The sequence below is a fragment of the Phascolarctos cinereus genome, unplaced genomic scaffold (assembly GCF_003287225.1).
Source record: "Phascolarctos cinereus isolate Bilbo 61053 unplaced genomic scaffold, phaCin_HiC Scaffold_726;HRSCAF=1367, whole genome shotgun sequence".
Taxonomy (NCBI): domain Eukaryota; kingdom Metazoa; phylum Chordata; class Mammalia; order Diprotodontia; family Phascolarctidae; genus Phascolarctos; species Phascolarctos cinereus.
Genome location: NW_027556098.1, coordinates 376,565,339 through 376,586,676, shown reverse-complemented (window position 1 = coordinate 376,586,676; position 21,338 = coordinate 376,565,339). Strand labels below are relative to the sequence as shown.

The following is a 21,338-nucleotide window of genomic DNA, read 5'->3' as shown; positions in this document are numbered from 1 at the left end:
GGGGCCAAGCGGCGGTAGGGGGGGTTGGAGTCCACTTCTAGTGGAAATAAGGATATAGAGGTGGGAGCAGAGGAAAGGGGAAGGAAGCAGTGCCAAGTACTGTGAGCTCATTCAGTGAGCTCGAGGGATGAGATTGTAGAATGTCGGAGCTGGGAGAGAAGCTTAGAACGTAGAATGTCATAGAATGTCAGAGCTGGAAGGGACTTTAGAACATAAAAAGTCAGAGATTGAAGGAACCTTAGGACAGAACTGGCAGAACCCATAGAACACAATGTTAGAATAGAAATCCTTGTTGAATTAAATTGATTTAGTTTGAATTAAATTTCATTAAATTTATTGTGGTTGTTCAGTCTTATCCAGCTCTTTGTGGCCCATTTGGGGTTTTCTTGGCAAAGATGCTGGAGTGGTTTGCCATTTCCTTCTCCAGCTCATTTTACAAATGAGGAACGAGGCAAACAGGGTGAGGTGACTTGCCCAGGATCACACAGCTAGTAAGTGTCTAAGGCCAGATTTGAACTAAAATCTTTCTGACTCCCAAGTCCAGCATTCTATCCACTTTGCCATCTAGCTGCCCAAATTGAACACAGAATGTTACAACTCAAATAGACCCCTGATATATAGAATATCAGAGCTAGGAAAGACCTTAGAACAGAAGGTGTTACAGCTGGAAAAATCATGTGGTCTAGCCTTCCGATATTCTGTCACACATAATATTTGAAGTCTGATCATTCACATAAAAATGGCAATGCTTGGCTCATATTACAAACTTAATAAACAGTGTTCATTCATTTATTCATTCATCACAAAGACCTTGCATGTAGTTCATACCATGAGGATTCTTCTGTGTCTAGAGGCAGCCAGGTGGTGCAGTGGAGACTGGAGGGCTAAGCATGGATGGAGTCAGGTAAGCCCGAGTTCACATTCTGTCTTAGACACCAACTAGCTCAGTGACCCTGAATAAATCACGTTGCCTTTTTCAGCTTCAGTTTCCTTAATGTTTTTTTAAACAAGGGGATTGGACTTGATAATCTCTAGTGTCCCTCATGCTTCTTGGAACAGGGGGCCTTGAGGGGCTTGAGAACCAACAATAAACAATCATAGTCTTTGTTCAACACTTTGGGTGTGTGTGTGTGTGTGTGTGTGTGTGTGTGTGTAGGGGGAGGGTGTTAAGACATCCATTTGCCAAACAACTTGGAGGAAAATCATACAGCAACATAGACAATGGAGTCTATATGGCACCTCTATTGAACATCAGGGAATGGGAAGGTTTCTTGGAGAAGAGGGGTGGAAATATGATTTATTCCAGCTAGGTTTTGGTGTTTGTGCGTGTCTGTCTATCTGTCTATCTGTCTATCTGTGTCTGTGTGTATCTGTGTGAGTGTTTAAACGATCACTGGCTGAGGCACATGATTTGGACAGAAACCTTCTTCCTTGCCCCAGCTGTAATCCTCTCTTGTGGATGCCAAGAAGACAGGCTGTCCCCAGAAAGACGAAGTGCCCAAGGGGGCGAGGAGACGCGTCAAGCTCAGCATGGAGGATGACATGAAGATTCATGAAGAAAGTACCTGTCCTGTTTTGGATGAGCAGCTCCCCAGAAGGAAAGGTAAATTAATAATAATAATAATAATAATAATAATAACAGTAATGGCAGCTGAGACTGAGAGTACTTCAAGGTTTCCAAAGCACTTTTGTATCCATTACCTCATCTGAGATAACCCTGGGAAGTAGGTGCTATTAGTATCCTCATTTTTTTACTGATGAGGAAACTGAATCAGAAAGAGAGAGGAAATGACTAGGCCTGGGACAACAGCTAGCAAGTTTCTGAGTCTTCCTGACTCCACCTCCACCATCTGGATAGCCGCCATTAAGGTCCTTGCTCTCTCCACCCAGGCATCTGTAGCAAAGGAAAATGTGAAGCCCTTTGGACTTTTGGAAGGAAACATGCTAATTGTACTTTATAAGAATGCCAGAGCCAGAGGAGACTTTGGAACATCAACTGTCAGTTCTGGAAGGGACTTAATTTTGTAGAGTATTATAGCTGGGCAAGACCTTAGAACATAGAATGGTTGGCCGAGGAATCAAGAGAGCCCGGTTTTAAATCTCCTCTGAGGCATACTGACTATGTGTCCCTGGGCAAGCCATTTCACAGCTCACTGCCCACAAAGCCTTCTACTCAATCAATTGATCAATAAGCATCTTTTAGGGGCCACCATGTGTCAAGTGCTGTACTGGGTTCTGGGAATACAAAACCCAAATGAAACACTTTTAGAGTTTATAAGTCAAAGGTTTGCTTTCTTCACTGGGCATTCCTTTATCAGTGAAATCACAGGCTCTAATCAGAAAATAAACAAAAACATAGAATGTTAGATTGAGGAAGGACTTCAGACTACACAACCCCTTAGAAACTCCTTCTTTTTACATAGGAAAAAAAAATAATGTCCAAAGAGACGGTCTACAGGTTTCACTGCAGGTCACTGCTTAATAATAGATACTGTCTTGTTTGTTGTTACAATCATGACTATTTTATCAACCCATGTAAACTAATGGCCTGTCTATAGCTTTCTGTATGCTCTGGGTTTTCTGCATGTGTTCTCCTGTACTGAATTCTCAAGGTAGACAGCTCCTAAAAGGAGATCCTGGAAAAGTAACAGCTGAGATAGCTAATAAACAAATTTTAAGGAGAAATGATGCCAGTTTATCAAGGTCAAAGAGGGGAGAAAGTGAAAAGGATATAAATTCATCTAGTCCCAGTGAGACAGAAAATTCTGCCCAGGCACGTAACTCCTTAAGCAAGTCCTTGAGCCAGACAAAGTTCCAACTGCTCAAAATTTTATTTTGTTCTGGGGAGCGGATCCTTTCCCTCATGAATAGCCAGGTCTTGGCTAAGGCACGACTCTGCATGTTCCCCCATTCCTCTCAGAAAGACTTAAAAGTTCTAGAGTGTTTTCAGTCCTGCTGGGCTCCACCTCCCATGATCCTTTAGCGCATCCTTCCAGCTGAGAAACATTACATTTCCCTTGCCAATAAAGAGACCTGGGAAATGGGGCTAAAGAACAGTACGAATACAGAATATTATCATCATTGGACACTGTTGCCTGTTAGCAGATCAAAGACCATCCTATGCCCCTGTTACATTTTAAAGCCCCACAGCGCTAAGTTGGATATGGAGGGGAGACATTGGAAACCAGGATGAGGTCCAGGCCAAAGGGAAAGGGCTGAGAGCAGGGGAGAGATCTGGAAGGATAAAGGAGGTGGGAGGGTACAAGTGCTGGACTAAGTCATGAGCCTTGAGTTCCAGCCCTGTCCCTGGGGCTTACTAGCTATGAAACCATGGTCTAGATGTTTTTCCTCTATGGAACTCAGTTTCCTCATCTGTAAAATATACATAACGAATGATCCCAGCCCTGCCTCCTTCACAGGGCTTTTGAGGCTCAAACTCACAAAATATAATGACACAAGAAAAGACATAATGTATTTCAAGCACTTTGAACCCAGTGAACTATAATCATGAAGGGCTATGTAAATATGAGCTGTTACTTAATTATCAAGACTTCTCTAATACTTTGATGGCTGTGTGATAATTATTAATAATTTATTTTTAAGCGGTAGTTCACATTTACTGCAAAGTAATTTAAATATAATTCCTTCTACCAGTGGTGGTAATAAATATTCATAGACAAGTCTCTAAAACGATAATTCATGTTGTTTAGTCATTTTTCAGGCATGTCTGACTCCCCATGACCCCTTTTGGGGTTTTCTTGGCAAAGATACTACAGTGGTTTGCCATTTCCTTCTCCAGCTCATTTCACAAATGAGGAAACTGAGGCATACAGGATTAAGTGACTTGCTCAGCATCACCCAGCTAGTAAACGTCTGAGACCAGATTTGAACTCAGGAAAATGAGTCTTCCTAACTCCAGGCCCAGCTCTCTATGCACTATGGCACCCTCATGCTGCCCTGTAACTATAGGCGAGTTATAATGTGCATCACTGGAAGTTTTTTTCCAGATTGGTAATTCTATATACAGATGAGATCACAGGTCTGGACCAAAATGATATTCTCATTTGCTTCTCTCCTGGGGGGAGATTTTTAGACCTTTGGCTTGGTCCCCATATTTGTCAGTCAATAAACATTTATTAAGTGTTTACTGTGTGCTAGCTACTATGCTAAGAATTGTGGCAAAAACACTCCCTGCCCTCAAGGAACTCATATTTTAATGGAAGAAACAACATGTATTTAGATAGACAGATAGATAGATAGATAGATAGATAGATAGATAGATAGATAGATACACACACACATATATATATACACATACACGTACATATACACGCACATATACATATATATGTATACACATGCATATATGTGCACACATACATGTACACACACATAAAATATTTGCAGAGTGTAGGGGCAGCTTGTGGTACAGTACATAGAGCATAGGGTCTGGAATCAGGAAGATCTGTGTTCAAATCTGGCCTCACACACTTACTAGCGGTGTGACTAGGCAAGTCACTTAACCTCTATTTGCCTCAGTTCCTCATCTGTAAAATGGGGATGCAGTAGAGAAAGAAAATGGCAAGCCACTTCAGTATCTTTGCCAAGAAAACCTTATGGATGAAGTCTATGGGGTCACATAGAATCAGACATAACTGGACAACAAGAAGTAAATAAATATTTCCAGAGAGCAAATGGGAAGGAATCTGAGAGAAGGCACTAAGCCTGAGGAAGGGGGAACGAAAGGCTTCCTGTAAAAGGTGGAATTTGAGTTGAGTCTTCAAGGAATCAAGGGAAACCAGGAGGCCGAGGTGAGTCATGGGATGCATGCACGCTAGGCATGGGACACAGCCAGTGCAAAGGCACATAGATAGGAAATGGAGAGTCACATTCCAGGAATTGTACATAAACAGAGTAGGGTACCTGAATTGTAGCACGTATGGAGGAGAGCCACGTGTAAGAAGACTGAAAGGAGGGAAGGGGCCAAGCTGTGAAGAGGAGAAAGGGCACCTGGGCATCTGGGTTGTCTAGCTGCCCTGACCCCTTCCGTGGTTTTGTCCTCCAGGGCTCGGCCTCTGCTCTGTCCGCTGGGGCCTGGCTCTCATCCTGCACATCTTGTTCGTCACTTACTCCCAGCGAGTGGATCTCAGCATCGCCATTGTTACCATGGTGAACAGCACAGGCCAGCAGAAGTCCTTCAATGTCTCCGTAGATGTGTGTCCTGTACCCTCTCCGACTCCCCTCAACACATCCCAGCCCAGAGAGGTCAAGGTAGTAAACTGCTTTAGTTTGGGAGAACAGAGAGGCCTGGGACAGCCCCACAACATTATGTTTTTCCCCCAAAACTTTTAGTTTTTGCCATTTTTAGCTTTTATTTTTTAAAAATTATTTTATTTTGCCCATTACCTATAGAAACAATTTTTAACATTTGTATTTTTAAAATTTTGAGTTCCAAATTTTCTCTCTCCTTCCTTCCCCATCTCCTTCCTTAAGAAGGCAAGTAATTTGCTGTAAATTATACATGTGCATTCATGCAAAACATATTTCCATATTAGTCTTGTTGCAAAAGAAAACAGACAAGAGAAATAAAGTTTAAAAAAAAATTATGCTTTCATCTGCATTCAGACTCCATCATTTCTTTCTCTGGAGGTGGATAGCATTTTACACTGTAATTCCTTCAGAATTGTCTTGGATCATTGTATTGCTGAGAAGAGCTAAGTCACTCACAGCACAGCATTATGTCTGCGTGCTCAGTTTCCCTCCTAGCACAGAGATGTTGGAGAGAAGAGCTCTGGGAAGGCCGGGCCTTTCCTTTGCTGTCAGTGAAATTGTGCTAGGATTCCTGCATGTAAGTTATACTATGAACACTTCTGGAATACTAAAATTTCAGAGAGGGAAGGCACCTCAGAGAGGACCTAGCCTAACCCCTACCTAAGCAGTAACTCCCTCCAGAACATCTCCAACAAATGGCCATTAAGGCTTTTCTGGAACACTTCCATTTATGGGGAACTCAGTCTTGCAAGGCAGCCTGTGCCAGCATCGAATCTACTATGCCATGTTGTCCTTCCATTCTGTCTCCTAGTTATTTACGTACATGCAAGGTAAGTGTTTAACAACCAGTTCTCTTGGTTTGGGGGGGGGGGAGGGAGAAGTATACTAGCACACTTTTAAGTTTAAGCAGTACTATTAATATTTTTTCCATTACTTTCTTGGGCAGTGAGATGGTGCAGTGGATAGAGTACCAGACCTGGAGTCAGGAAGACTCATCTTCCTGAATTCAAATTTGGCCTCTGACACTTATTAACTATGTGACTCTAGGCAAGTCAAAATTAACCTCTATTTGCCTGAGTTCCTCATCTATAAAACGGGGACGCACTAGAGAAGAAGATGGCTAGCCACTCTAGTATCTTTGCTAAGAAAACCCTGCGAATGACTATGAGGTCACGTAGAATCAGACGTAACTGAACAGCAGCAACCTGGAGTCAGGAAGACTCATCTTCCTGGGTTCAATTGTGAACTCAGACACTTTCTAGTTGTGTGACTCTGGGCAAGTCACTTCACCCTGTTTGCCTCAGTTTCCTCATCTGTAAAATGAGCTGGAGAAGGAAATAGCAAATCACTCCAGTATCTTTGCCAAAAAAGCCCCAAGTCGGGTCACAACAAATGGGACAAGGCTAAAAACTGACTAAACAACCATCAGTTTCTTAAATGTAGACAGTGAACAAAATAATCAAGCCCTGATATATAACATCTGCTGATTTCCAAGGTTTCACTGGAAACTGACCATCTGGCTGTCATGAAGCTGTTGGAGCTGACTCCAGCACACCTCAGTGTTCGTGACATAAAAGCTTACCAAGGGCAGGGACCGTATCATTTTTCATCTTCGGAACCCTGATGCCCAGCACATTCCATTCCAGGTGCTAAATAAATATTGGTTGGGTTGGGTTGAATTGCTAGAGGCTGCAGGCTGCAGATGGGGATTCCTCACCTGAAGTGTTTTCTTTGTGCTCAGCCTGAGTTCCGATTTCCTCACAGGATACCACTGGGCTCGAGGGATTTCACGTCAGAGAGAGGGTTTCTAAGGCAGATCACCAACAGCAGCTCAGTCCAGACCTTCCCAACTGGTCCTTGGACCCTTTAGGAGCCTGGGCCTTGGACCTGAAGTCACATGGTTTGGGCCGGAGGGCTGTCTTTGATACTAGTTATATGGCCTTGGGCCAAGGGCAGTGGGGACTGGCTTGGGGTTGGTGTCGTGGAAGGAAGACTGGATTGGGAGTTAAGAACAGTGGAGCAGAGTAGAAAAAGAAGGGACCGGCCCATGCGGTCCTTAGGCTTTCTTCCAGTGCCAGTCTAACATCACATTAGATAGCTGCTGACCCTGAAATCCTGTGATCCCGGAGCCTGAGTTCAAATCCTGATTGACCACCTTTGACTTCTGTGTCCCTGGGCTACTCAGTGAAGTTCTTTGTGTCTCATGGGACCATAAATGGACATAAAGTGATGTAGAGATTTAGAGCTGGAAGAGACCATAGAAGCCAGTGCGTCCAACTCCCTCACCTAACAGATGAGGAAACTGAGTCCCAAAGAGGTTGAGTGATGTACCCAGAGTCACACAACTAGTAAGAGTCAGAAGGGTCACTTAAACCCAGGTTTTCTAGGCTCCAAATCCCCCAACCTGTGGACTCCTTGGTCCACTTTCTCAGTTTCCTCCTCTATAAATGAGGGGTCAAACGAAGATTTCCCAATTCCCTTGTGGCTCTGAATCCTCTGGGCCTCAGTTTCCTAACTTGTAAAAAGGGGACAATAATACTTGTGTTTGATTATTATAAGAATCAATATAGTAAATCTGGAAATGTGTTTTGCACAATTGCACATGTATAAGCTTTTTCAAATTGTTTGAGGTCTTACAGGGGAAGGGAGGGAGAGATTTTGGAAGTAAAAACATTTTTTAATAAATGTTAAAAAATAATTTTACATGTAATTGGAAAAAATAAAATATTACTCAAGAATCGATATAGTAGGTTGAATTTTGGACCTGGAATCAGTAAGACTTGGGTTTGAATCCTACTGCAGACACTTATTAACACTGTCTCCCGGAGCAAACTGCTTAACCCCTCTGAGCCTCAGTTTCCTCGGCTGTGAAATAGGAATAATAATAGTGCTTGCCTGTCAGGGTTGTCATGAGAACCAAGTGAGATAACACAAAGTACTTTGAAAACCTAAAAGTACTATATAAATGCCAGCTATAGTTACTATTATTAATAATAATTAATATAAAAGCATATAGTTTTGGTAAACCATAAGTTGTCATAGAAATGCCAAGTATCATTATCTCTATTCTATTCTATTATACATTGATTATACAATTGCTTATACTATATTATGCAATAGTAGACACTTAATGTTTATTGATCATATTATATTGATTGATTTTACTATATTATGCATGATTATATATCATGCTGCCTTATACATCTATTATATTTATATTATACATTGATGATAACTATATTATATGTTACTTACGCAATATTTATGTTGTTCAGTTGTTTCAGTCATGTCTGACTCTCCATGACCCCATTGTGGGGTTTTCTTGGCAAAGATACTGAAATTATTTGCCATTTCCTTCTCCAGCTCATTTGATAGATGAGGAAACTGAGGCAAACAGGGTTAAGTGACTTAAGTCACATAGCTAGTAAGTCTCTGAGGCTGGATTTGAACTCAGAAAGATGAATCTTCCTCATTCCCAGCCTAGTGCTCTCTCCACTGCGCCACCTAGCTGACCCTTATACGATATTATACTATATGATACACTTATTGTACTATATTATTATGATACTATATTATGCATTGATTATATAATACTAGTATGCTGTATTGTACGTTTATCATTGTATAGTATTATCATGTCATATCATATTATATTATATCACGCATCTCCTCTGCTCACCTAGTCATTTGACAGGTCTCCCACTCTTCCAGGCCCCTGTCTATGACTGGACCCCTGAAACTTGTGGCCTCCTCTTGAGTTTGTTTTCCTATGGCTACCTTGTCACCCAGGTCCCTGGGGGCTACCTCACGGGCATTGTGGGCTGGAAGCCTGTGCTGGGCATTGGGCTGCTCCCCTCCTCAGTCCTCGGCCTGCTCCTACCCTCAGCTGCAGAGCTTGGTGTGCTGTATCTTGCCCTTATCCAGGCTTGCAGAGCCCTCTGTCAGGTAAGTGCCACATTGGTTTCATCATACATAGGAAGAATCCAGGGCTGCAAATCAAGAGACTGACTTTGTTTCAAATCCTGTCTCTTCAACCTATTGCCTGTGTGATCTTGGATTTCTCTGCTCAGGAATCCAATTTCTTCATGTGTAAAATGGTGAAATGATAGCTAGCGTTTCTATAATCTACAAAGAGCTTTATAAATATCATCTCATTTTATTCTCATGACAACCCTGTGAAGTAGATACCATGATTATCCTCATTTTTCAAATGAGGAAATTGAGGCCCAAGGAAGTGAAGTGACCTCCCCAAGTTCATACAAATAGTACCAGGGGTGGGATTTGAATTCTTCCGGTTCTTCCAGGTCTTCCAATTCCAGAACCATTGCTTTTTCCAATATGCCACAGCAATAACAGCAGGTCATATTTGCTCATAGGTATCTTCTGTTGTTGTTTTCATTGTCTCCCACTTGGACTTATTCAGTATATGAGCACATCTTATCCACAGCTCTTTACAACTTCACTGTCCCCATGTACCATTTCTGCTTCCTCCATCCACACATAGGAGCAAGGAGTGCTGAAGTGGTAGATGTACCATCACTGATGATAGGGACAGGCCACCTAGAAACACTGGCCAAGCGCGTCCTTTTCACGTCCATTGGCTGCCTTCCTTCCACTTCCCTCTATTGGGCTTCTCATCACTCTCTGCTTTAGCTGGGTCTCCCACTGAACCATCTGCATGCAGGCTTATTATCATTACATCTCTGGGCCTCGGTTTCCCCATCTGCCAAGTGAAGGGATTGGACTAGATATTGGCTAGAATTGACACTCTAGTACGGATATTATATTATGGTGCTAGCTATGTATGATAACACAGTCATAAGAAGAAACCTGTAGGAAATTTGACTGGAAGTTGAAGAAAGGCAATGCTTAAGATTATGGAGATGGGAAGGGAGGAGAGGGTATTATGTGATCCAAACAGATTCTGTATTCCAGAAGGAATCTGGAGCAGATGTGACCCAACAATGATGCCAGTGGTAATGATAATGATAAACATGGCGGACGATTCCTCTCTAGCATTTCTCTCTGGGATGTTGATAGGATCAAATGAGAAAATGTACTCAAAAGTGTTTTGGGGGCAGCTAGGTGGTGCGGTGGATAGAGCACTGGCCCTGGAGTCAGGAGAAGCTAAGTTCAAATCCAGCCTCAGACACATAATGCTCACTAGCTGTGTGACTCTGGGCAAGTCACTTAACCCTGATTGCCTCACCAAAAAAAAAAAAAGTGCTTTTTAACCACCAAGAGAGTATTGAGTATTAACAACAACAACAATAATGAATATATTTACAGTATTTTAAGGTTTTTGAATGATTCAGAACCTTGTGATACATATTATATGGCACAATGCATATATTATTTCATTGATTCTCATAATAACCAAGCGAAGTAGATGCCATTATTATCCTTATTTTAAAGGTGAGGAAACTAAGGCACATAGTGGTTAAATGACTTACCCAAGGTAACAGAACTACTATAATCATAGTAGTAGTAGCAGTAGTAATAATAGCTAACATTTATATATGCTTTAAGGTTTGCAAAGCACTTTATATGTGGTATCTCATTCGATCCTTACAACAACTCTGGGAGGTAGGCAATATGATTATTATCATTTTACAAATGAAGAAACCGAGGCAGATAGCGGTTAAGTGACTTATGTAGAGTCACATAGCTTGTAAGTATCTGAAGCAAGATTTGAACTCAGGTCTTCCTGATTCCCATAACTTACTATGTCATTTAGTAATATTATTATTACTACTACACAGGGGTCTAAAGGGCTAAATAGAATGCTGAACATGGAAGCAGCCTTGTCCCTTCTTATTACTCTTACTGGGAGCCAAATACATTCTTGATGTTGGGTTTTATCTTTTCGTTTTCTTTACCCACCTCCCTTGTTGTCCATCTGATGAGGTGCTTGGGTGCTTGTACTGGGACCCCAATTCCAAGACTATATTTCTATTTTTCTCTCTTCTTCCACAATTGGAAGTAGAGAAGACAGAGTAGAGATGGCCAAAGATGGAAATATACATGGCGTGGTGGGAGGAACTCTAGACTGAGGGCTGGGAGACTGAGATTTTAGTCCCTTTAGGCAGGGCCCTTCCCCCTGTGAGATTCAGTTTCCTCATGTGTACAATGCAGGGGTTGGATTAGACTCTCTAAGGTTTCTTCAGGTTCTAATGTTCTACATTCTAAGGTCCCTTTCAGCTCTAACATATTACACTTGAACATTCTGTGTGCTAAGGTCCCTCCTAGCTCTGACATTCTCTGTTTGTAAGCTTCTTTCTTACTTGAGCTTTACTCTTTTAAACAAACTGTGAGAAATAAAATGCAGCATGCCAGCTGGGGGAAGATGTTTTTCCTTCTTTGGATTTCTCTAAGATGATAAGTTGCAGACAAGGCACAGACTTGCCACCAGGAAAGGTAGTTTCCTCACCCAGGAATCCTATATAACCATGAAACCACAGGACCCATCCCCTTCCTTGTCGCCTTCCTCCCCCAGGCCTCCCCACCTTCCAAGTGCAGAAAATGCAGAAGTGAATTGTCACCTTTGCAGCGGGAATAACCAGGTTGCTTTGCCATCTGTGACAGGGGGTGATATTCCCAACAGTTTACACTCTCTGGACAAAGTGGGCCCCACCTCAGGAACTCACTTACCTCATGAATTTTGCAGATGCTGGTAAGCAAGGGCTTACTCTTGGTTGCTTTCCACAGATCTGCCTCGTGTGGCCCGATCCCTTGACCTGCCACTGCTGGTGGGCCTCACTCACTGACTCCATGTTCCCAGGGATGGGTTTTATGAGACCGCTGTAGATCCCACACCTCAGAAGACATAAAGGCTGCTCCTCCAGAAGACCATGACCTAGGAAAAGCTCATCTTCAGAACCACTACCCGCTGGTACAAGGACCTCCTTCCCAAGGGTTCCAAAGTCTGTGTTTCAGCTGAGATGGGCACTAGTGAGACTTGGCCTTGGTCATGTTCCTTCCCAACTCTAGACCTCCATTTTCTCAACTGTAAAATAAGAGAGTTGGGTTATGTGCTCTCTGACATCCTGGACGGTTATGGACTTGTTATGTTCCAAGGTCCCTCCCTTGTGTCGTTCTGACACTTGATGTCCCAGAACACAGGAGACTTTCCAGTTCTAATATCTACATTTTCAAGGTCCTTCAAACTCTGATATATTTTTAGGGTCCCTCTCAGCTCTGACATTCTGTATTCTAAGGTCCCTCCCAGCTCTGACATCGTGTTCTAAGGTACCTCCCAGCTCTGACATTCTGTGTTGTACGGTCCCTCCCAGCTCTGACATTCTGTGTTGTACGGTCCCTCCCAACTCTGACTTCCTACATTCTAAAGGCCCTCTCAGTTCTGACATTCTGAGTTCTAAAGTCCCTCCCAGCTCTGATATTCTGTGTTCTCAGGCACCTCTCAGCACTAAGATTCTTTATTCCTTCCCAGGTACCACACTAGGGACCTTCTTTACCCTCATGGTGGCAGGATCACCTGCCAGACCCTGGGGTGGCCTGCCTTCTTCTACATCTTTGGTAAGTCATAAACCAGGCATTTCTGTGGGGACCTTGTCAGGTACAGAGAACCCCCTTCTCCTCCCCTCCCCGCAGCCAAAGCTGAAGCCAACAGTCTCCAAAGGGTGTCCAAAGCAAACATGGGGAGAAAAAAGATCTATTTCAAGGTTATGTTCAGGGCAGCTGAATAGTCTCAAGTTTACCAGCCCAGCTTGTGGAAATGAGTGACATCCGGTCAGGTTCTAGGGAGACAGGGGTGTCTTTTTAGAGGAGGGCTATAATAGTAGAGAGAAGAACAGAGTGTGGGGATGGCAAAAGGGCTGAATCTGGGTTCAAATCCAGGTGCCCTTAGAGGGAACCTTGGCCAACATATGATCCAAGTGCCTCTTTCTGCAGGTGAGGAAATGGAGGCCCACCAAGGTCTAGTGACTTGCTTAAGGCCAGTCAGAGAATTCGTATCAGAGTCAGGAACTGCAGCCACAAGTCCTAAGTCTGACGCTGTTGACCCTGCACCATGATGCTCCTGTGAGTCATGAATGAATTGTTCTCTCTGCTGAATCCGTATTAAAAATTCTGAGCCTCCACCTTCTAGTTCGGGAACCAATATAATAGTACAGGAAGTTGGATTGAGATTTAGGAAATCTAGGTTTTTATCTGGACCCTATTGTTGGTCAATCAATGAGAGCCAGGGTGAGTTGGGTTTACATCAACACTAACATGGTAATGTCATTTTGGTCCTCTTCAATTAAGAAAGACAATAACAAGGGGCAGCTAGGTGGCACAATGGATAGAGCACCAGCCCTGGATTCAGGAGGACCTGTGTTCAAATCTGGCCTCAGACACATAGCACTTACTAGCTGTGTGACCCTGGGCAAGTCACTTAACCCCACTGCCTTGCAAATTAAAATTAAATTAAATTAAATTTTTAAAAAAAGACAATAACATAGCTTGCCTTCCCAAGGGGTGGGGGAGGGGTGAGAAACACGAAGAGAATTTGGAACTCAAAAATTTTTTAAATGAATGTTTTAAAAAAATTTTATTGTAATTAGGTAATATTTAATAAAATAAATAAAAATGTGTTAATTCATTAAGAAAGAATATCTGCCCTGTCTCCCTCCTAGGGTGGTTGTAAGGCCCAGATGAGTAAAGGAAAGTCCTTCGGGGAATATGGCAGCGTTTTCCCACAGGAGGTAATTCTCATTCCTTATCCTTGTCCCTACTCACTAGGAGGTGTGCATTGTGTCTGGCACCTGCTTTGGTTTTTTCTGGCGTTTGAAGATCCTGACAGTGACCCTTGCATCAGCACCATAGAGAAGGAATACATCACATCAGCCTCAACTCAGAAGGTAGAGGGTGTACTTTGTGTTAGCCTTGCTATGGCCTGAGCTTGGAAATGGGAACTGGACCCTTCGGAGACTATCCCAGTAAAGGCCCCCCCTTTAAAAAAAAATCCACCATCTCATTTGATCCCAATACCAAAAAGTAGGTGGTACGAGTATTATTATCCCCATTTCACAGAAGAAAAAACTGAGACTCAGGTGAAGCAATTAGCCCAAGGAAACCTCATTATCAAGTGACAGAGCCAGGACTTCAAACCTCAAAGTCCAGTGTTCTTGAGCGTTAGATGGTTTTACTAAGAGGATTTCTCTTCCCAGGGCCCCTGCCACCGCTGGTCACTGCCTCTCCTCTCCATGCTGAAATGTGGGCCGCTGTGGGCCATTGCAGTTGCCTATTTCTGTTGTGATTGGCTCTTCTACACCCTGCTGACTCTGCTTCCTGTATACCTGAGCCGCATCCTTCACCTGGACACCGGGGAGGTGAGAGCGTCTCATATCCCTACTTTGTCTAGGGCATCATCTGCTAAATTCCCATCAGCGAAGGAGAGAGGGAGGTACCTTAGATTGATCTATCACCCAACACTCTCACTGTTAAATGCTGAGCAAACTGGGAAACCTAGGCTTAGCTCTAGACACACTCTCTGTCTTTCCTACTCTCTTGTTTGCTTTTTCTCCCTCCTCTTCTTTTTCTTCCTCCCTCTCTACCTCCCAGGGTAGAGAACCAGGGTTCTTAGACTGTCCAAGATTTTCTTTTTTTTTTTTAATTTTTAAATTTTTAGGCAACTGGGGCTAAGTGACTTGCCCAGGGTCACACAGCTAGTAAGTGTCAAGTGTTCGGTCTGAGGCCGTATTTGAACTCAGGTCCTCCTGACTCCAGGGCCGGTGCTCTATCCACTGCGCCACCTAGCTGCCCCTTGTCCAAGATTTTCTGCCACTTCTCTTGTGTTGTCGGGCAACTTGATACTTCGGGTAAATGACCTTGAGCAGGTCACTTTAGCACTCTGGGTTTCACCTTCTTCACTTGTAAATAAGAGGGCATGGATTAGATGGTCTCTAAGGCCCCTTCCATCCCTGATTCTCCAGGTTCTAAGTCTCCCAGCTCTAATTTCCATGTCCTAAGGTCCCTTCCAGTTCTATCATGCTCTGTTCTAAGGCTCTTCCCAGCTCTGACATTCTCTCCCAGCTCTAATTTCCATGTCCTAAGGTCCCTTCCAGTTCTATCATGCTCTGTTCTAAGGCTCTTCCCAGCTCTGACATTCTGTGTCTTTCAGAACATCCTTGCTTTGATATTCTGTGTTCTAAGATCTCTTCCAGGTCTGATGTTCTAAGTTTTAAGTCTCCTAGCTTTGACTCCTGCATTCTAAGGTCTCTTCCAGCTCTGGCATTCTGTATTCTAAGATGTTTTTTCTGCTCTGATGTTCTATGTTCTAAGCCTCCCAGCTCTGACAGTCGATGGACTTTGAGACATCCCAGTTCTTCAGTTCTGGATTCTAAGAACTCTTCTAGCTCTGATGTTCTAGGTTCTAAGCTTTGACTTCTTTGTTCTAAGGTGCCTCTTGTCTCTGACATTCTATGTTCCAAGGTCCCTTCCAGCTCTGTCGTGCTCTGTTCTAAGATTCTTTCCAGCTCTGACCTTCTGTGTTCTAAAGGTCCTCCCCATTCTGACCCTTTGATTCCAGGTGTGTGTGCCTCACTATGGTAACTTCCAGGGGGAAATTTCTGTCCTCCTCTAGAGCTGCTCTTCTCCCTCACCCTCTCCTCTCTTCTTGCCCTTTCTCATCTTCATTCTATTCCTCCTCGTTTTCCTTTCCTCTCTTTTCCCCTCTCCCCAAGATCTCCCACCCCCTGACTCCATGGGGCCTTTTGGCCCTGGTTTATTCCTTAGAGTGGCTTCCTGAGTGCCCCTCCACACATTGGGAACTGGCTGGGTCATATAGGCACAGGGCTCCTGGGAGACTTCTTGGTAGCCAAGAGCCTGCTCCAGCTGGGTGCAATGAGGAAACTCTTCACAGCCCTGGGTAAGAATGGGCCTGACGCCCCTAGGTCCCTCCCCGCCCCACCTCCCTTCTCCCACCCCTTAACGAGCCCTGTGGGTCCCTCCAGCTGGACACATTCAGCTGAGCCCTGGAAACATGATGCATTTGTTTCAAAGTGAGGCCTGGGTGGGGTGTGCACGAGCCAGCACAAGTTTCGCACTTTCACTCAACAGGAGTTTGTGGAATAAATGAATGCGTGAGTGAAGGAGAAGAGGCCTAGCTGGGGAAGAGGAGCGTGAGAAATGGACAGAGAATGGAGATGGGGAAGGTTGAGGGAGGAGCAGGAGGAAGAGATCCCAGGGGAACCAAGAGGCACAGGAAATGCTGTCCTTGTGTCTTTCCCAAGGAATGCTGAGCCCAGCAGGCCTGGTGCTCACGGTGTCATATGTTGGCTGCGATCACATCGCCGCCGTCATCTGGTCACTCTCTCCATGACCCTCATCAGCACGGCAGGTGCTGGCTTTGCCGTGAATCTCTTGGATGTCGTCCCCAGGTCAGCCTCTGCCTCCCCTTTTCTGAATGATATCTCCCTGCTCTTGTCTGTACTTGGGCCCCTGCCGGGCATCACGAAAAGGTGAGAAGGTCCAAGATTCCTAGCAAATTGAATGTTGTTCTGTTAGCCAGCCAATAAGCATTAATCAAGTGCCTGTTATGCACCAAGCAGGGCAGCTAAGTGGCGCAGCGGATAGAGCGCCAGGCGCGGAGTCAAGAAGATCTGAGTTCAAAATCTGGCCTCGGACACTTATGGCAAAGTCACTATACCCTGCTTGCCTCAGTTTCCTCATCTGCAAAATGAGCTGGAGAAGGAAATGGGAAACCACTCTGGTAACTTTGCCAAGAAAATCCCAGATGAGGTCCCAAAGAATCAGACGTGACTAAAATGACTGAATGGTAACAAAAACGACATGTGGCAGCACTGTGATAAGCCCTGGAGACACAAAATGAGCCATTCCCTGCCCTTGAGGAGCTCCTCAGCTAATGCTTCCAATGGGCCATCAAAGTTTCCTCTTAGGGAGGGAGGGGGAGAAAAATTTAAAACTCAAAGTTTATGGAAATGATTGTTGATAAATCAAAATGAATTAATAAAAAAAAAAAGATTTCGTCTCAAGGGGCCTACTGCATCCCTCAGTGCTGTTCTCTCCACAGCAAGGTGCCTCTGCTATTGGACTAAGCTCTCTGAGGGCAGGGACCCTCTTTGGTCTCCCCAGCAGGACTGGGCACACGGTGGGGAATCACTGAAGTGGTTGAATGAAAGAAGTTAAAAACCACTTTTTGGCTTGTGCTCTTCTTTTTCCAATAATTCAGTATGCAGGCTTCCTGCATGGAGTCATTAACACCCTGGCCAATCTCTCAGGAATGGTGGCACCCAGTGTGGCCGGATTCCTCAGCAGTCAGGTAACTGGGAAGAAACAGTCCTCTCACAGGAACCCCAGAGGCGCACAGCAGATATCATCTGTACTTAATACATGAGGCTCAGCTGCTCCCACCTGAATCCCACAGGCCTAGAAACCATCCCCCAACTGCCTTAGCCCAAACCTCACCCATCCAGATCCTACCATCCTTCCCAACAATGCTTGCCCAGGACCTCGGGCCTGGCCGTCTGCCCTGTGGCTCCAGCCTCGGGACCACTCTGACTTTCCGTCTGCACTGAAACAGAACTTTGCTGTATGAGTTGTTTCACCCAGGTAGAAGGTGAGCTCTTTGAGAGCGGGACCTGACTTGTGTTCTCTTTGTATTCCTAGAACTTAGAACAGTGCTTTGCACAAGTAGGTGCTTGTTAATATATGTCCATTCCAAAAATGGTTCGTGCAGGAACACACAGCAACGTAATCCGTGTTTCCGTCCGTGAGCATGGCAGGCACTCCACTACACCACACCAGCAAAAGGTTCTCTGGCCTCATCAAAAAATCTGGAGACCAGGGTTCTAGTCCTTACTTTGCCATTAAAAAACTGTGTGGCCTTGGGAAAGTTATTTTCTTTTTTTCTGAGCCTGATTGTCCTCATCTCCTTATTTTCCTCCAAGGCTGAGCTCAGGCACCATTTCTCTCAAACCTTCCCCAGTGCCCCCCAGTGGTTAGTGCTTTCTCCCTCCTCAGATTACCTGATCATTTACTCACCTGCACAGTTATATCCCTCCAGTAGAATGTAATCTCCTTGAGGGCAGGGTCCATTTCATTTCTGTCTTTGTATCCCAAGCCCTTAGTCTAGTTCCTGGCACACAGTAGGGGCTTAATAAATGTTTATGGAATGGACCTGAATCTATAAAATGAGAGAACGGTGTCCTAAGGACCCTCCCAGCTCTGACTCCTGTGTCCTAAGGGCCCTCCCAGCTCTGACTCCTGTGTCCTAAGGGCCCTCCCAGCTCTGACTCCCGTGTTCTAAGGGCCCTCCCAGCTCTGACTCCTGTGTCCTAAGGGCCCTCCCAGCTCTGACCTTCTGTGTCCTAAGGGCCCTCCCAGCTCTGATGCCCTGTGTCCTAAGGGCCCTCCCAGCTCTGATGCCCTGTGTCCTAAGGGCCCTCCCAGCTCTGATGCCCTGTGTCCTAAGGGCCCTCCCAGCTCTGATGCCCTGTGTCCTAAGGGCCCTCCCAGCTCTGACATTCTGTGTTCTGAGGGCCCTTCCAGCTCTGACAGTCAATGGTCCTACAAAACGTTTCATAAATCCACAGCGCTGACTGACACCATTTATGAGAAATGCTTTCCAGGAATCCTCCAAAAAGTGGAGCTGAGGCCTCAGACCAAACACTTGACACTTACTACCTGTATGACCCTGGGCAAGTCACTTAACCCCAATTGCCCAAATAAACAAACAAACAAACAAATAGATAGATAGATAGATAGATAGATAGATAGATAGATAGATAAATGAATGAATGAATAGATAAATAAATAAATGAATGAATGAATGAAGGCCCCTAAGGAAGCTAACCTCTGTATAAAAAAAAAAGGCAGCTAGGTAGTGCAGTGGATAGAGCTCTGGCCTTGGAATCAGGAGGCCCCACGTTCAAATTTGGCCTCAGACACTTGGCACTTACTAGCTGTGTGACCCTGGGCAAGTCACTTAACCCCGACTGCCTCACCAAAAATTAAGCCAAAAAAAAAAAGTGGAGCTGGACCAGAGGGTCCAGGGAAGCCCTCCAGGCACAGCCCAGGGCAAACTGCCAAACTGGACAGGCAGCATATGGTTTGAGAGCCTTGCAAGTATATGGTGGCTCATTGCCATCAGGACAGTTCCCTACCTAGGGATGAATTTTATCGTCAACTCACTTTGACACCTATATCTCCTGAGGAAGAAGGGGCTCCTGTGTCACAAAAGGAAATACCTCCCTGGATAAAATTAGGGTCATTTGAAATACTGAAGAGCACAAAGTGCTGGGTTTGGAGTCCAAAGGCCTAGTTTTGAATCTCTGCTCTACTACTTCCATCCTGTGTGACCTTGGGGGAGTCAATTTAGTCAACCAACATACATTTATTTAACACCTGCTATATGAGAGGTGAGTGGCTAGGTGGTACAGCACACAGATCTATGATACTGTGATCAGATGACCCCTTAGACCCTTTTGAACCATAATAATCTATGAGTTTAAGAAAAGGGGTATAATAAATGCTGAGACTAGGAAGTTTTATGTGACTGGGTCAGGATTTGGAAACTGTACCTCATTCTCTTTGTATTATTGCCCGCCCAGGTCTCTGCTTCTTCGTTATAACAGCCACAGGGAAAAACTTGTTTATTCATCAAAAGTCATTCTAAAAGACATTTGTCAAACCCTTCCTTGCTGTTAATAAACCAATTTGAGGAGTGCCCTTTGTAAGGAGGCTGACTTGGGTGTTTTTTTGGGGTGGGGGGTGTTTATTGTGTTTAAAACAAAATACAGAAAAATGAAAGTGTACTTCATTGCAACCCGGGGGCTGCCTCTCTCACCCATCCTCTGTCCCTGTTCTAGGGGTGACAATTCTTGAGTTACCCACCTCTCCATTTAAGACTGGAGGTCTTATTATAAAGAAAAAATAACTTTGAAAAACCTGAGGACTCTGGTCAATGCAATGGTCAGCATAAGACCAAGGGACTGCGGAGAAAGCCTTCTGCCCCCTTCTAGACAAGAGCCAATAGCGTCAAGATGCAGAGTGAGCCAATCACTTGGAACATATGGGAATTTGCTTTGCTTGACTGAGTATGTTATGAAGGTTTCATTTATTTACTTTTTGTTCAATTAGTCTGGGGGAATGAAGAGAGAGAAAATACATATTTAAATTAAATTAAATTTTAAAAAATAAAACTATCCCAAAGATCTCTGGGTATCAATAAAAAAAAAAAAAGAAACCCAATGGGCTATAATCAAGGCTCGACTTGGAAAAATTGACTGTTTCTCCAAGATGTACATAATATTCAGTGTGATAAAAGTGTGCTTTCATGATGAACGATTAAAGAACATGTTCCAAAATCTTGTAATCTCATGCAATTCAAACAATTTCATCAAAAAGACATGTTGAATGTTTTTTGTAAATTTTTTAATTTATTATAAACTTAAATATGAAATGAGAAAAGAAAAAAATGCCATGTACACAGCAGAACATAAGAGAGGATTCAGCATAAAACAATAAATTTCCATTTCAAGAAAACCTATATAATAAATACAACACATTGTTTTCAAAGCTGCTTAGCTTTTCTCTGCTTCCTTGTAAGATTTCTTTTGTTCTCTGCTGTGCTTTATTTACTTTACTTTATTTTTATTATTTTATTTATTTTTTATTTACTTTATTTTATTTTTTCCCTTTTCCCCGCCAAGAAGGCTACAATTAAGCACAGATATAAAAACACATGCAGAGTTATTTATAAATATAGACATATATATACCTATATATAAGAGCATACTACGCTTATCTCCTATCATCTCTTTCTCTGAAGGTGGATAGCATCTTCCTTCATAAGTCTGACTCCTGCCATGCTTTTCTAAATCAGCCAGCTCATCATTAACTCTACCACAGCAACATTCCAATCCAGTCACAACCTATCTGAGAGATTGTCTATGAAAGTTTTTTTTCCCAGTTTCCTACATTCCTTCTATTCTTGGCTACATAGATTTTATTTATACAAGAAGATTTTAATTTAAAATAACCAAAATTGTCCATTTTATACTTCAACACGCTCTCACCTTATAGTTTAAGGTCTGGTATTGCTG

The 21,338-nt window shown here is 43.7% G+C and overlaps 1 pseudogene across 1 annotated transcript; it reads left to right on the top strand.

The window, feature by feature from the left end:
• The first annotated feature begins 1,446 nt into the window (after positions 1–1,446).
• On the top strand, positions 1,447–20,716 carry LOC110206054 (putative small intestine urate exporter; annotated as a pseudogene). The gene is made up of 10 exons (XR_013482518.1): positions 1,447–1,603; positions 5,066–5,271; positions 8,983–9,216; positions 11,857–11,944; positions 12,722–12,807; positions 14,014–14,132; positions 14,442–14,603; positions 16,009–16,141; positions 16,506–16,656; positions 17,465–20,716. The product of XR_013482518.1 is annotated as a putative small intestine urate exporter (transcript).
• Positions 20,717–21,338: the final 622 nt, after the last annotated feature.